Raw genomic sequence first — 17,462 nt, forward strand, 5'->3', positions numbered from 1 at the left:
GCGGGTAGGGCGTCTGCCTTGCACGCAGCCAACATGGCCGACCCGAGTTCGATTCCTCCGCCCCTCTTGGAGAGCCCGGCAAGCTACCGAGAGTATTCGATATGCCAGACACAGTAACAACAAAGTCTCCAATGGAGACGTTACTGGGCCCGCTCGAGCAAATCGACGATCAACGGGAGGGCCTTTACCTTTTACCTTTTTTCCACTTTATTTATTTATATATTTATTATTTTTATTTATTTATGTATTTATTGAATCACCGTGGGAAAGGTTACAAAGCTTTCAGGGTTAGGTCTCAGTCATGCAAATATCAAACACATTTCCCTTTACCAATACTTATTTTTTACCATGAAGAACCCCAATAAAACCCCACCCCCCACCCCTCCCAGTCCCTGTGGGGCAGATAAATTCTAGTTAACACTCTATCTGCTTTGATTAGATTCATTGTTTCAATAAAAGATTCACCACTATTATTTAGAATTTAATGCCCCCCCCCCAAATCAGACATGCTGAAAAAGCATTGTGAAGTGATTTGCTTTCTACAGCTGGGTTCAAGAATTAAATGTTGGTTTTGGATTTCTGCTATTTTACTTATTGACCCTGGAAGTATTTCTACTGAAAGTCAGATAGTTAAGAAATTGGTTTCTGTGCTCTGGAGTTGTGGCCGTGCTGGAGAGCCGCTAGTGGGGGGCAACAGGTGACCTCGGTAGGGCGTGAAGGGCGGACCAAAACGCCCCCCTTCCCATGAGGTTTTAGTCACCCCCACTCCCCCGGCTCATACCTGCTGTCCACAAGGCTCCCATGCGGCCGCCATCTTTCTTTCCAGAGAGGAGAAGGCGACTGGGGAAACACCCTTTCCCCTCCGGACAGACATGATGGCCTGGATTAACGCATAGTCCTTTCACTTTTCTGCTCCAAGCTGCTGGGTTCTGCATTAAGTCCTTGTGCTTCTGGGTGGCTGTGCTGGAGAGCCGCTCGTGGGGGGCAACTGGTGACCTCTGTAGGGCGTGAAGAACGGACTGGAATGCCCCCCTTCCCATGAGGTTTTAGTCGCCCCCACACCCCCGGCTCCTACCTGCTGTACACAAGGCTCCCATGTGGCCGCCATCTTTCTTTCCAGAGGGAGGAGGGCAGAAGGGACCAACACCCTTTCCCCTCCGGGCAGACATGATGGCCTGGATTAACGCATAGTCCTTTCAGTTTTCTGCTCCAAGCTGCTGGGTTCTGCATTAAGTCCTTGTGCTTCTGGGGCTGTGGCCGTGCTGGAGAGCCGCTCATGGGGGGCAACTGGTGACCTCAGTAGGGCGTGAAGGACGGACTAGAACGCCCCCTTCCCATGAGGTTTTAGTCGCCCCCACACCCCCGGCTCATACCTGCTGTCCACAAGGCTCCCATGCGGCCGCCATCCTTCTTTCCAGAGAAGAGAGGGCGAATGGGGCAACACCCTTTCCCCTCTGGCAGACTTGATGGCCTGGATTAACGCATAGTCCTTTCACTTTTCTGCTCCAAGCTGCTGGGTTCTGCATTAAGTCCTTGTGCTTCTGGGGCTGTGGCCGTGCTGGAGAGACGCTCGTGGGGGGCAACTGGTGGCCTCGGTAGGGCGTGAAGAAAGGACCGGAATGCCCCCCTTCCCATGAGGTTTTAGTCGCCCCCACACCCCCGGCTCATACCTGCTGTCCACAAGGCCCCCATGCGGCCGCCATCCTTCTTTTTAGAGAAGAGAGGGCGAATGGGGCAACACCCTTTCCCGTCCGGACAGATATGATGGCCTGGATTAATGCATAGCCCGTTCACTTTTCTGCTCCAAGCTGCTGCGTTATGCATTAAGTCCTTGTGTTTCTGGGCTGTGGCCGTGCTCCAAACTTAACTATGATTTTCATAGAGAAACGTTGGGTGGTTTACTTCCATGGTTCACTTTGTATATAGAGAGATGTCTATATGTTTTGAGGAAAAGTCCTAGTTCCCGCATACTCGAGCTGTGCTTGTAGAGGCTTCTGGTCACCAGGGTTCCATCTGGGGGAGGCGGGATGCGGTACCTACCCCATCTGGGACTTCCTGATGATCTCGGCTCTTTTTGGAACCTTTTTTTTTTCCTTCGGGATCTGTGGATCCCGCCCTCCATGTAGTCCTTCTCTTTGGCTGAATGCTTTAAAGATCAGTTTCAGTCATTTAAATTTACTTACCTAAATATATAAAGTTTAAAGTTGAGTTATAGAGGGAAATTTTTAATTCATAATCATGTAAAAGAAATGTATTTTGTTAGCAACTTTGCAAGTTTATAATACAAACTACATTTTTTAGTTATAAATATGCACTAACTCTCCACGCTTTTTATTTGAGTATGTATAACTGAGATCGTTTTAGAAAGAGAAATATACTTTTAAAAACCAAAACCAAGAAATGGAGCATGACTTTTGAAAGCTATTCTACCTTTGTAACGTATGTGAAAAAAGGTTTGACTAGTAATCCATTTTCCAGTCTTGCACATATCATTTTGGCCGGGGAAATAATCATTATGTATCTATTGCATATTTCTCTCAATGGGGAAAGAATAAAGAGATGGAAGATAGTTAAAATTAATTAAAAATAAACATAGATGAGTCAAAAGAGTCAATAACATATATTCTATAAAAATCCATTTGTAGAAAATCCTATCCTATTACAATTTTTTGGGGGGTCACACCCTACGATGGTCAGGGGTTACTCCTGACTTTGCACTCAGGAATTACTCCTGGCGGTGCTCAGGGGACCATATAGAATGCTGTAGAATTGAACCTGGGTCGGTTGCATGCAAGGCACATGCCCTACCCGCTGTGCTATCGCTCCAGCCCCCCATTACAATTTTTAAAGAAAGTTACATGTAAAACATTTGTTTGCCTTTTACTGTTATACACACACACAAATGTTTATGATGTTTTTAAAAAGTTTACTTTTAAAAACATCATAAAGAATGAGAAGTTTTCCACAGTGCCCTCAAGACTGGTGCGTGCACTTTGCTTGGTGGAGTACTGGTTCAATCCCAGGCATGCCATGGTCCCCCAATCTTCTTCCTGACTGTGGTTCCTAAGTCCTACCATTTTACCTTAGTCTTCTGTCATGATTGATCTCCATTTACTTTATTTTTACTGGTGGTACCTGGGAATAGCCTAGGCACCTCTAGAGACCCATACGGTACTAGTTGAGTAATATCAACAAAAAGGATAATGTGAGGAGTAGCTAAGCATCGCTAGTTGTGCCCTCAAAAATGAATTTACCATCTAACAGTTTGTAAGCTCATTTCATTAATATTATAACATTTCAATCAATGCTATGAATATGTGATAGGGCACTAGGAAGCTAGACTAGATTGTCTATCAGGAATCTAACACAGGCAATTACTGAGAAGAGCATTCAATTATACTGAGATTATGTAATGAAATCCATTTTTAAAACTTTAATTTATTTTGACCCTGCCATTCATATCAATTAGAGTTTGATAAATGACTGCAAGATGCAGGACATTTTACCAAACCAAATCAGACAAGGTACATAATGCTGAGTGGAAATATAACCTGTGTTGACTAATCATGTTATTTATTGAGGACATCTAGAGTACATCTATTGTAGACAAGTTTACATACTGTTGAATGAAATGTATAACCTTTAAAAGGGTCTAATTTGTTATATGCAATGAGCCACCTTTAAGACTACCATAGTCATCTGTGGAGGAGAAAAGCATAATTTTAATAGAAAATATTAACACTTGAATCTAAATCCCAAGACTGTAAATACATATTTTAGTTCCAACTATCATGGCAAATACTTTTGTTTTGTGAAAATCATAATTATAGAAAATAGATATAATTGAGTACAAAAAATGCTACCATATGTGTAAGTTCTTGGAAAGCAAATTTCACATAATTATACATCAACAGTGACTGTAAAATGTATACTTATAAAACATATTCACATTGCATATTTCTAGTGTGTATTTCACAGAAACTTAGAGACTGATCAAACATCTAAGTTGTTTATTTTATAACTATTTGTGACACATACAGATCGGTTCTACAACAGCCAGTATAGTTGATGAGAAAATGTGAGGAATAAAATTATTTTAGTGTTACATTGTCCAGAACCTATCACCAGAGCTATGGAAAGATTTAAAATTCCGTCTTTCAATTTTGTCTACCTCCCCCAGAAGGTGGTCAAAACTGTTGACAGGCTTGTAAAACAAAGCATTATTATTTGTACTGTGTGTGTGTGTATCCTGTTAGTCTTCCAATGTTTAAATCCAAAGTAAGAAAGTTTCAAAATATCTCACAAAAAAGAAAATAATCTGTTCTCACAGTAAGGAGAAATACCTTTACTGGGGCATGGAAGAAAAATGTTTTCATAAAAGAAGCAATCTGAAGAAAAGAGCAATCTTTAAGAATCCTGTGACATAGTCTATAAATCTTTAGAGTTCATTTTTTCCCTTCATTCTTGAAAAAGGAAAACTGCTAAAATAAAAACGCCAGCATGATTCCAAAACTCAAAGAAAGACCCAGGTTATACAACAGTTTAGGTATTTGCAAATTATTTTCAGAGATGTTAATCCATAAATTCATCTCAACTAGCACAAATGTTATGGAAAATATATAGAAAATATTTTACTTTAGTTTTATGGTTTTGTAACTCATTATATATTATCAAATATACTTTGCTCTTAGCAGTCTGACTAATTTTCTAGTCAGACATTAATGTGTGATTACTACTTATTCATTTTTCAAGCTAATATATGCAAAGTTTAGCTTTCCCCAAATAAGCAATATCCTACAAAGTGAATGGCTGTGGGTGAACAGTGAATTCTCTAGGGATTAAGGTCCATCTTTTCACATTATGGCATTTTATTGATTACATTTACTTTTGTAGATACTAAATATGTAGTACATTTAAAATTTAACTCAAGTTTCTTTAAAAAGTAGAAACATCTTAGAAAGTAATCACGTCTATTTTTATATTAAAATTATTTTTTTCTCTATCAAGTCCAACCTTACTGCTTCACTTGATTCATAGATCTAAATGAGTACAAGTGCCACTGAATTCTAGGAAAATTCGCTGGCCGAGAGGTCATCATTCTGCCTTGTTTCCCCGGGTCCACTTTTTCCTCACAGGCAATCCCTGAGTGCATGAGAAGCCAGGAGTAAACCCTGTGCAATGCCAGGTGTGACCCAAAAAACAAAAACGAAAGTTTCAAAATTAATTAAAAAAATTATAATAATGCTACATAACTCTCAGTATGACAGTCAAGTTCATGGTTTCTAAAGCAAGTTGAAAGCTCTTAAGCAACATTAGTCAACGTGTATCTTATTTATGGCCTAAATTCAATATGCTAACATTGATGATTTACTCTGACAGCATTATTGGAACCATTCCAGGCCTCTCTTCCTCAAAAACCAAACCAAAACAAAAAAAGCTGACCTTTCTACCAACATAGTGAGATGGTGGTGGCGTCTTTCAAAAACCCAAGACAAGCAGTAACTAATTTTCCCTCATGATCAAAGATATAACTGACCAATTTGACCAGGGAAATTCACTTAACTAGTCTATGTTTTGTTTCATTAATATTCATCTAACATTAGAAAAAATACTACTTATCTACCCTAGCTTTAAGAAACATTATATGTTTATTTTTGAAAATCATGCATTTAGAATGTCGGATATAATTTTTCAATACATTTTAAAGTTAATACTATAAATTGTATAATTATATATAGTTATATATAATTATATATAACTATAAATATATAAATATATTATTTAGATATAGGGCTGGAGCTATAGCACAGCAGGTAGGGCATTTACCTTGCAAGTGGCCAACATGGCCGACCTGAGTTTGATTCCTCCATTCCCTCTCAGAATGATGTATTTGATATGCCAAACACAGTAACAACTGTTGCAATGGAAATATTACTGGGCCCGCTCAAGCAAATTGATGAACAACGGGAGGACAGTGACAGGGACATTTATATATATATATATATATATATATAATATAATTTACAATAAATTACAAAGACATGTACTACTTACTGTATATTATTATTGTTATTCTGTTTTTTTGCTGTTCATATTATTAATACCATGCTATTCTTAATTTCCAGCATTCTTGAGATTTCTACTATAACTGATGATGTTTCTTCTCTTTCATTCCTTCTCAACACAAACCTGGAGGCCTTTGTTTTGGTGAAAAAGTTCACTAGTCTATTTCCCATTTTGAATTGCATCCTTCTGGCTTCTTTTGCATTTTAAATTCAACAATTATCTATTTCACTTAAATAATTAAACGAACTATAATAACTTTTTTTCCTATGTAAGCATTTAGCTGAAATCTATTGTCTAGAACTTCATAAATAACAAGTTCATTCTTGAGAGTGTGTGAGCCCTCTCAAGGTGAGCCCTTTTTTTGTGGAGAATGAAAGTTTGTCATCATCTCATTGACTATGGATTGATTATATTTTCTTGACACTAGTATGTGTTTGATTGAGGTAGATATTTCTCAAAGTCTGATTTTCTTCACTCTAGCCTTTTCCTCACTGGAATGATTGCTCTGTGATCCTATCTACCAGACATTCTTACCTATTTCCTGGTCTCCCAAAGGCATTCATTCTTGCTTTTATTGTATTTAAACATTTATTTAATATTAAGGTTGGAGCGGGTAGGGCGTTTGCCTTGCATGTGACTGATCCGGGTTCAATTCCTCCATTCCTCTCGGAGAGCCTGGCAAGCTGCAGAGAGTATCCTGCCTGCATGGCAGACCCTGGCAAACTCCCCATGACATATTTGATATGCCAAAAACAGTAACAAGAAGTCTCACAATGGAGACATTACCGGGGAGGACAGTGCTACAGTGCTATTTAATATTAAGGGCTTTTTGATAGATTTCATGTTTCAATTGATTTAATCTCTGTTTTAAATCATCTTTTATTTTCTCTTTCCTCTATTTTATTTTACAATCCTTGGAAATATGTCAACAAAATATTGTAAGCCTCCAAACTAGTAAATCATGCTATTTTATGATGTCCTAGGAAATTAATTGACTAATATGCCTTGACACTCATATTCAATATCTTCATAAATAACAAGATCATTCTTGAGAGAATGTGAAGAAAAATTCTCTGGTTGTAGACTCTGAGAAATGAAATGTCTTTGAAAATAATTTGTATATAAGAGATACTATTAAGCAATAAAATATTGAGACAATATAAGATTAAATTATGGCTATGAAAAAGATTGTTTAGGAGGTCCTGACCTTTGTCTTGTCTTTAGCTTTCTTGTCATTTCTCAATATTGATTTCAATGCATTTCTCTATTCCAATGTCAAAAATCTCATGGTATACATCCATCAGCTTCACCTCCAACTGATTTCAGTGCTGCCCCATTAAGCAGCATCTATATCATTTTTAAATTGCTTTGATAGACACAATTTCTTCTCCCTTAAGTGTGTTGGTATATGTGGCACACTGGATTTATATTCCTTAGCTCTTAAGAAAGGTTGAAAGAAAATCATATAAAATGTAGCACTGTAGCACTGATCTCCCATTGTTCATTGATTTGCTCGAGTGGGCACCCGTAAGATCTCCATTGTGAAACTTGTTGTTACTGTTTTTGGCATGTTGAATACATCACAGGTAGCTTTTCAGGCTTTGCAATGCGGGTGAGATACACTCGGTAGCTTACCAGGCTCTCCGAGAGGGGCAGAGGAATCGAACCCATGTTGGCTGTGTGCAAGGCAAACGCCCTACCAGCTATGCTAAAACAGTACAACTCATAAAAGGGTTTATCAAAATATTTCTGTCACTGTCTTTGCATTGCTATGATCTTTATTTTTTCCAGCTACTTCTTATAGCAGAGTATTTTAGCATACACAGAGAACAATGAATTGCAACAAACTAAAATGCTGCTTTTCTAAGTCTTAGGAACACTGTTATTTCTTTTATATTTTTTTTTTCCTAGAAGCATTTCTAGAACTCCTTTCATAGGTCTGCTCTTCCTTTGTAGAGCAAAACCAAATCCAAAAACTCTCGGATAAGTGAATGTACTTTATGCAAAGATATCTAACATATATCAAATCAGTTAATATTCCACAACATGTCTGCTAAATTTCTGTATTTTTACTTGTATTTTCATGTGATATAGAAAAGTCACACTACCACTGTGCAATTTTAGACCACGTTAACTAAAAGTAATATACTGATGTAGTAAATACAAAGCAAAAATGGTGCTCTTGATACTCTTATTCATATGAACAATGACATACTAATTGTAATAAATTGCTTCATACTACTATTAATATGTAAAAATTTCAAATACACTATTTACAGGGAAATGCATATTGTGTACTTAACATCTAAAAATCTGCAATCCATACTCATGTATTTAACTAATTATACATTACATACAATATAAATAGGTTACACATGGTAAGTAATATGTAACACATTTTGAAGAATTATATCACTCAAATGTTTATTATAGGTTTAATTTAAATTTTCTCATGTTTTGCTGTCAACTCTTTAGTTGTTGACAAGTATAGTTAAATTTTGATTAATTCAAGGGCATTATTTTCCTTTGGGAGTTTTGTTATAAAATAAACAGACATTCTGTGAGTTTGTAGACCTTGTAGGCCACATTCTAATTGAGTTTATTTACAGAGTTGTTTAGTTCACTTTTTTGCATGACTATGTAATCACCCTTAATGCAAAGTACAATTTGCTGATAAATGTAGCCCCAACAGTTCAATTCATGTCTGACATCTGTTTGGCACTCAGTAAATATTTAATGAAAGCAAATTAAATCTATAAAGCTTATTTAAATAATTCCATTTTCTTGTACATGCAATATAGAAACTTTGAAAACTTCAGAAGAGTTATATGGTATGTAGGAGCAAAAAAAGAAATTCAAAACAATGGAAAGTATTCCTCAATATTTCAGTGGATTTTTTTCTGTTTGTGATGCAGGGTAGCTAAGTTCCTGGACAAGACACATTTCTCAATAGGAATAAGGTACATGTGGCCCAGTATCAAAGCTCCTTGTAAATGACAGCTTCTACAGGACAGCTCTATGGTGTCTGTCTTGTCTGATGACTGGAAGCTAGAGCATTTGTATCTCAGAGATGGTCTGAATTGGATACCTATAATAATTAGCAGGACATGCTGCTAATTTCTGAATTTACTTATTTATTACTATCTCCCCTCATTCAAAACTAATCCTGCATATTTTAAGGAATACTACAAATGATTTAATGATTAACCAACTACTTGGTCATAATATTAGAAGCCTATCACTTATTCATTATTCGATAAACATTTATCTACTGGATATCTAAACTGTACCTACTCTATGTCTATGATAGGCTTAGAAGTGTCAGGCAAATAACACGTACAAATTACTTATTTGAAATAGATTCATATTTATTAGTTGAATAATTATTCAGAATATGTAGGCTGTCAACATTCTTAAAACACTGATATTAATATGTAATACCTTTGAGTAACTTTCTTATACATATTTTTCACTAAACCAATATCTCCGATAATGGTATTTCTCAAATCCACATTTAAACTAATATGAAAATTTTATAAAATGAGGAAAAGTCTCCTACAGACTTACTAGAGAAAGGTGCATGATAACATTCAATTGGCTGTATACTATAGTAATATATTTTATTATGTAACATGGTACACAAACATAATCATTCTAGAGATTCAGAGTATTTTATTCTGTAAAACAGACAAGGCATTTACATATCATTCCAAATCATAGGATTTGTGACACAAGTCCATGCTGAATCATTGAAAAGGGGAATAAAAATATATTTCTTGAATAAAATTAAAAAGAGTGGTAATATATTTATAAAATTACCAATGAAGTGTACAGTAAAAATTAAATATAAAAGATAAGAAGAATGACCAAAGAAAATATATTAAGGATGATTATTTTTAATAGTATCAATGATTTTAATTCCTTCTGTTTAGGAAATGTATTTTTAATACTACAACGTGGAGATTTTTCTTAAATATTAAATCTAATCCAAGTCACATGTACTTAATACATTGTTTTGCAGTTATTATAAAGTAATAAATTTTCCCTTTTCTTCTCTTTTCTTAAAATATATATCAACTACATGTTTAATAAAAGAGCTATCCTGTGAATTTAACATTTAGCAAGCCAAAACAATTAAAATATCCATATGGTGATATACTGAAATCCTCTATTGAGCAAAACTGCACCATTAGTTTATTGTGTGGAAATAAGAGGACTAGGGGATAGGAAAATAGATCAAAGGTAGTCTTTTCCAGGACTGAAGAGAGAGCACAGAGGGTAGGTCACTTGTCCTGCCAACCTCGGTTTAATCCCTGGCATCTCACATGGTTCCCTGAACACATTCAAAAGTGATTCCTGAGTTCTGAGCCAGAAAAAACCTGTGATCATTGCCGATTGTGGCCCACCCCCCCAAAAAAAGACAAAATAAAATAGTACTATTTTTCTGTGAACTGGATATATAGTGATGAATAACAGCATGACTCCTATAAAATTCTAAGTAAAAAAGAGGAAAAAAAGCAAGTTAAAATCATGCAAATAGGGGACAGAGGACTTGGCTGAGTGGCAGAGCACCTGCCTAGCATGCATGAGACAGGGCAAACAAAAAAAACAAGAATAAATAAAAGAAGGAAAAAGATAATAGGAAGAAAATTGCGAAGGACAAAAATTACAGGTATCACGTTCCACTCTCCCCAGCCTCCCTTCATTTCCCTTCTCTCTCCCCGATTCCCTTCACCTTGACTTTCACTCTACCCCCTTTACCTTTCTTCTTATTTCTCTTCTTCCTCCCCTTAAATACAAAAGAGCAAAGAGTTACTAAGTTTTCATTTCTTATACAAAACCAATGGTAACTCTTTACTTACTGTCTATATTCATAAAACCTTTTGGATAAACTATTGACTTTCTAGCTTCTCAAATATGGTAGAGGTGTCTCATCTGATTCTGCAGTTTTCTGGTTTTAAAGGTAAAGCAAGTTTCTGTAAGGTTGGGAAGCATTAAGGTTAAAGGGAAAATATTTAGTAGTAAAACTTATGTGAAAGATCTGCATAAATATAAAGCAAAATGTGTCCTAGGGCTAGAGTGATAGTAGCAGGCAGAGCATTTGTCTTGCATGTGGCTGGCAAGGGTTTGATCCTCAGCACCCATATGGTCCCCTGAGCATTTCCAGGAATAATTTCTGCATGCAGAGTCAGGAGTAAACCCTGAGCATTGCTGCATGTGGCCTCCAAACCAAGAGTGAACTATCTTAGAATAATGGACTTTTTCAGTTGCCTATACAGAATTAAAGAATCAAGTGATGGTCTTGGAATGGGTAAGACAGAGATCTTTTGTTACTATTTCCTGTCATTAACATTTTACAATATTGTCATTAACATTTCACAGTATCAAAGTCTTTCTGCCAAAGCAGACAAAAGCAAATAAATAAAACCCAGGAACACAATATTTCTATGACACAAGAAAATGTCCCAACATGATTAGTGAAATCTTTTCACACAGTGTGTATCTGATGCTCAAAGTCATTATTGAGCCAGAAAGGATAATTTTAAAAGTGTGGGCACCATTATTAAATTAGAAGATCATATTTATCGTTTTTCCATTCTGTCTAGTACTGCATACACATAAAGTGATTCAAATCAGAGTCAGTCTTCTACTGATTCAGTAAGTTTGAACATATTTACAGAAACATAAATACTCCTGTTTAGGGTATGTTTGAAATCACATTGCAAGTCAGTACACAAAACCCCTTATAGTGCTCATGGAACAAACAACATATATGTGGTCCAATGGTAGGACTGGTACTTTTAAAACACAATTTTCCCTTTCCATCTTGCAAACAATACCCTGCTAAAAGGAAAATTTTGGCTGTGTTCATTTGCATCTGCATAACATAATTTCCCTAAACTGATCAATGCAGTAGAAAATCCATACTGAACATAGTTCCCATATGTTATCATAAGCCCATTTTCTTAAATGATCTGTTTAAAACAGATTCAAACAGATGGACAGAATTCTTCTGGATGAATATCAGCTGAAAAACTGAGCCATGGCACTTATTGGGAAAACACATAGAGAAATACTAATTAACACCAATATAATAGACAAAATTTTTGTATTTTCCTTAATAGTTTCCTATTGCTGAAAACTGGGAAATGAATATTGCAATGACTGTAATCAACGTTATAACACTGGCTCTTTGTAATTAGCAATTTAAGATTCCAGCCATCTCAAACCATCTGTTCTGATTGTAATAATAGATGGTGCAAATAAGTTATTTTCCTTTTCAAGGACAGTGTAGAGAAATGCTCCAGCTTTCTGGGCCATCCTTGCAGCCCAAGCTCTTAATAAAAAAAAATTGTTCTGTTGTGCTTTTCCTACGGTGGCACAGTGTTGCTATGGAAGGAGGACTAGCTTGTGATTCAAGAAATCTCTATTGAAAATCTAGCACCAATTCTTCTGGCACCAGATATATGGTCTTCCGAGCCCATCTGGTGTGATCCCTAAATGCAGAGCCAGGAATAAGCCTCTCACACTGCCAGGTATGATCCTGAATACAACATACATATGAAGAACCAGATTAACTTGAGTTCTATTGACAAATCACAAAAGTATATATCACAAGTATACTAAACAAATGCACTAATAAATGTACTAAAGAAAACAAAAGTAACATTTTCAATTAGAAAATTGAGTAAGTGGTCTTCAGAAGAGAGGAAGCAGGGAGGAGAATGGGCAGATGAGGCAGATGTACCAATGATATGGGGGACCCTAGTACTGAACTCAACTTGAAGTTGCATACAGAGATGCTATTTTATAGTGATGAATGCAGGAAGCATATAATTCAATGTTACTTCAACTTTCAAAAATGGAAATTTATACTTACATTTCTGGAAATAAAATATATTGCTATATTCAATCAGTGAATTGAATTTACAACAATCGTATTCTTAGAAATAGCCTCTCATAAAGTTTAAATAATAGAGATGTTTCAATATATGAGGCTTCTCATCTTCTTTGCTAAAACTTTCTTGAACGGAGATTTATTTTCAGCATCCCAGAGAGAACTGGCAGAAATCCAAGGGTCCTGGAGAATATTTATATTTTCTTTTTCAAGTTTATAAATTGACTATTGTGTTACATTTTCATTAAGATCACATTTACCATATTTGCTCTAAAGAAAGTAACCCCAATTTAAATATTGAATTTTCAAAAATATAATGAAATAAGTTAGAACTATTGATAGAGAAGATCACTAACCAACAAGACATCATTAGCAATTCTATCTTATGTTCAACAATAAAATGTGCCATGTAGAAGTGATTGCATTCGAAGTTATTGGTACATTTGAATGCAAACTACCCAACTGTGAAAATATGAAGCTTTCATTGGCTATAAAAATAAATTAGGAGGCAGAGCTTTGCTGATAAACTGATTTGAGTCTCAGTTCCTATCTAGTGATGGTAACATAAACAGATGTCTTTCCTGATACTGTTTGCCATGCCACAATATTGTTTTACTCGACATACTTTCTATCTAAAATGGACGAAGGTGACTTATTTCAGAATATAATAAAAGGAATGCTGATGTAGAGATCCTCTGGGAAATTATAAAAGAATATTACCTACATAACTTATTTTATTCTTATGAAATCATGATCCCACTACAATTTTAGAGGCCCTGAATGTATTGTCTAACATCACCGGTTCCATGTTAACATTTCAGGAAATAACAAAAGTGCAATTTTTCAACAAAAATACACTTTATATGAAGGTATTCCTTTGTGAAAGTAAGTTTTCACTTCGAAATTAAAAGTAGAATGAAGCAATAAAGGAATATGTCACCCATTCCTTATTCAAAACTTAATTATTGCCATACTTTGAGAATATATCACAATGTCAAGATAAGAGAGCTTACTCAGGAAAATAGTAAAGACGCATCGTTAAAATTATACATTTGTTCAAAATTCCTGTGAATCATTTAAGTATGCAAAAATATCATCTGAAGCCATCTTTTGAAATAGTGAGTTGAAATAGTACTACATGATGAAAAGATTTAAAGTTTGGAGCTGAAAGAAGCATGGTTTTCATCTTTGATCATATACCTAATGCAATTTTATTTAATGCGCAACATTTCCCCACTCATATGTAAAGTGGCCATATTAATAACCATCTTTGATTGTTGTAAAAATTATACTTGAAAGAACTGAATTAGAGAAGGATTGTGAGATTTATAATTAGTATGCATCACTTAATCACTTAACTTCCCGTTAGTCGTCGATTTGCTCAAGCAGGCGCCAGTAACGTCTTCATTTGTCCCTATCGCGTGCTAGTGTAGCCCAATGGCATCTGTTGCCTCTGGGAACATGAAGAGCCTCAAACCGATCGTTCATGATCTTGATGAAGAAGTCTGACCATCTGGTAGGTGGGCGTCCACGCGTTCTTTTGACATCCCGTGGAATCCAGTCAGTAACAGCTCTAGTCCAGCGGTCATCTTTAAATCTCATTACGTGACCAGCCCATCTGATTTTTGACACCTTGGCAAATGAGACAGCATCCCTGACGATTGATCATCAACGGATGTCGGAACTCCGGATTCTTTCTCTCATTTGAGTGAAACGTGATATTCCAAGCATAGCTCTTTCTATTCTTCTTTGGGAGACCTGAATAGCGTTCTCATTCTGTTTGCATAGGGCCCAGGTCTCTGAGGCATATGCTAATGCAGGAAGAACAGTGGAATGAAAGAGATGTGCCCGGAGCCGGAGGTTCTTTGTCCTCTTAGCTATTTCTTCAACGTTCTTGAAGGCATTCCAAGCCGCTCTCTTCCTCCTGTGCAGCTCGGGTGTCAGGTCATTTGTCATGTTGACCTCTCGACCTAGTTACACATAGATGTTGCATTCGGAGATGGTCGTTCCATTGAGAGCAAATGGGGCATCAGGAACGAGGCTGTTTCTCATAAGCATTGTCTTTGTAAGATTCAGCTGTAGTCCTACCTTTCCAAAATCACGGTCAAAGTCTGCCAGCATTTGTACCGCTTGGCTGATGTTTGGTGTTATTTAAACAATGTCATCAGCAAAGCAGAGGTGGTGTAGTTGCCGACCATCTATCTTCACTCCCATTCCTTCCCATTCCAGTCATCGCATGATGTTCTTGAGGGTGGAACTGAAGAGTTTCGGTGAAATGGTATCACTCTGCTGAACCCCTCTCTTGACATCAACGATCACTTCTTTGTAGAATGGTGAGATTCTGGTAGTGAATCTGCAATACAGCTCACGGAGGATCTTGATGTATTGGGCTTGAATGCCCTGATTGGCTAGGGCTTCAATGACTGCTTCCGTCTCAACAGAATCAAAGGCCTTTAAATCAATGAACATTAAACAGAGCGGCATCTTGAACTCCCGAGAAACCTCAATGAGCTTGGTTATCGTGTGGATATGGTCGATGGTGCTGAATCCTTTGCGGAACCCGGCTTGCTCGATTGGTTGTCCTTCATCTAGTGTTCTGCAAATCCTATTTAGGATGACTCGAGTGAACAACCTGTAGATGACAGACAATAGGCAGATCGGGCGATAGTTGCCAATGTCATGAATGTCTCCCTTCTTGAACAGTAGTACGGTCCTGCTGGTTTTCCACTGGGACAGAACCTTGCATTCAGACAGGTAGCAAGTCAAGAGCCGAGCCAGTGTATTGATGAGTACTGACGGCAGGTTCTTCAGGTGTTCAGGTCTGACCTTTTCTCGGACGGGTGCTGTTTGTTTCTTTACAGACGAAATGGCGTGTCGGATTTTGGAAGGGAGAACTTTGGAAACGACATATCCATCCTGTGGAATTTGGAATGTCGGCAAGTGGACATGGCTATCGAAGAAATTTGATTAGAAGTCATGGATAATCTTCTCCATTGCCATTCTGGAGGATGTGATGGATCCATCAGGACTTCGGAGGGCAGTCATCTTGGTCTTGTAGTTGGCGAAGGACAGGCAGGCGTCACGAATACTTTTCCCGGCTACTGCCACATCTACCAGTACTTCTGCTCTTCTCTCTTTGAGGTCTTCCTTGATCACATCTCTGCACTGCTTTGCGAGCTCGGACATTAGCTTGCGGTTGCCTGAGGCATGAGCCAAACCATGCTGGTGAATTAGTTCAAGAGTTTTCGAAGACAGGCGTTTTTTTGTGGCTATCTCTCTCTTGGCTTTCCTCACACATTCATGGAGGTGCTGAACCAGTCAATCGTATTCCTCGTCAATGTTGTCAACAATGGCATCTTCCCATGTTGCTGCAATAGTGCCAAAGAGTTCCCAGTTGGTGGCCATTCTGGGAGTTCTCTTTTTGAACTTTACAGCCCTTCCTCCCCGCTCTGTGAAGTAGAATTTTGCACGAAGGAGACAGTGGTCCGATCCCATTTGAACTTTTGGGACAACAGCGACATCAGTCAGGCAAAACCGTCGATTGAATATCATGTGGTCAATTTCATTGTGGAATAGTCCACGGCGAGACTCCCATGTCCAACGTTTAGATTCTGCCTTCTGGAATTGTGAATTACCATGGCTGGTCCTGGTCGACATGATGAACTCAGACAGTCTCTCACCCTGTTCATTCCATTCTAGGCCATGGGTCCTGATGTGAAGTTCTTCAGCTGATCTTCTCAGTTCTATCTTGCCATTAAAATCACCCACAATGATCTTATAGAAGGTGTGGTCTTCTTTATAGAAATTCTCTAGCTCCATGTAGAACTTCTCGATTTCTCTTTCATCATAATGAGATGTTGGAGCATAGATAACGAAGATAGAAACTGCAGGCAGTGCGCCACATCTATTCAAATGTTAACGTCCGAATCGGGTTGTTAGGCATTCAAATGAATCAATGCTCATGGCCAAGTTTGTGTTGACAAGGACACCGACGCCTCCAACACCTCTTTTATCGCATGTTCTGAGGAACAATTCTTCTCCAGTGTCGAAAACGGCATGGTGAGTTTCATGCCTTCTTGTCTCGGTCAGACCAATGATGTCATACTTGATCATTCGCGCTTGTACCATCAGGTCCTCGATGGATGCATCTGATGCTAGCGTACGTGCATTGAAAGTACAGACGATCATTTTTGTCTTCCTTCGTTGTGGCAGCCTAGGTCGGCCTTGAGATTTTGTCGGCCTCTCCTTTCTCATCCTTCTCAGTGCTGCCATGTCGGTGAAGCCTTCAGGGTCAGGTGAATGAGACCAGTTGTAGTTACTGGTTTTGGCATATTGAATACACAACGGATAGCTTGCCAGGCTTTACCATGTCTTTCCAAGAGGGACAGAGGCTTTTGGGGCGACCTCTAATCACCCTTGTCAGTGTTATCATATTTGAACCCTATCAAATATGGTATGACAATTCCAGAAGATGGGTATTTAGTGTCTTATGATGTGT

Source organism: Sorex fumeus, unplaced genomic scaffold (assembly GCF_029834395.1).
Source record: "Sorex fumeus unplaced genomic scaffold, SorFum_2.1 ptg000033l, whole genome shotgun sequence".
NCBI lineage: Eukaryota > Metazoa > Chordata > Mammalia > Eulipotyphla > Soricidae > Sorex > Sorex fumeus.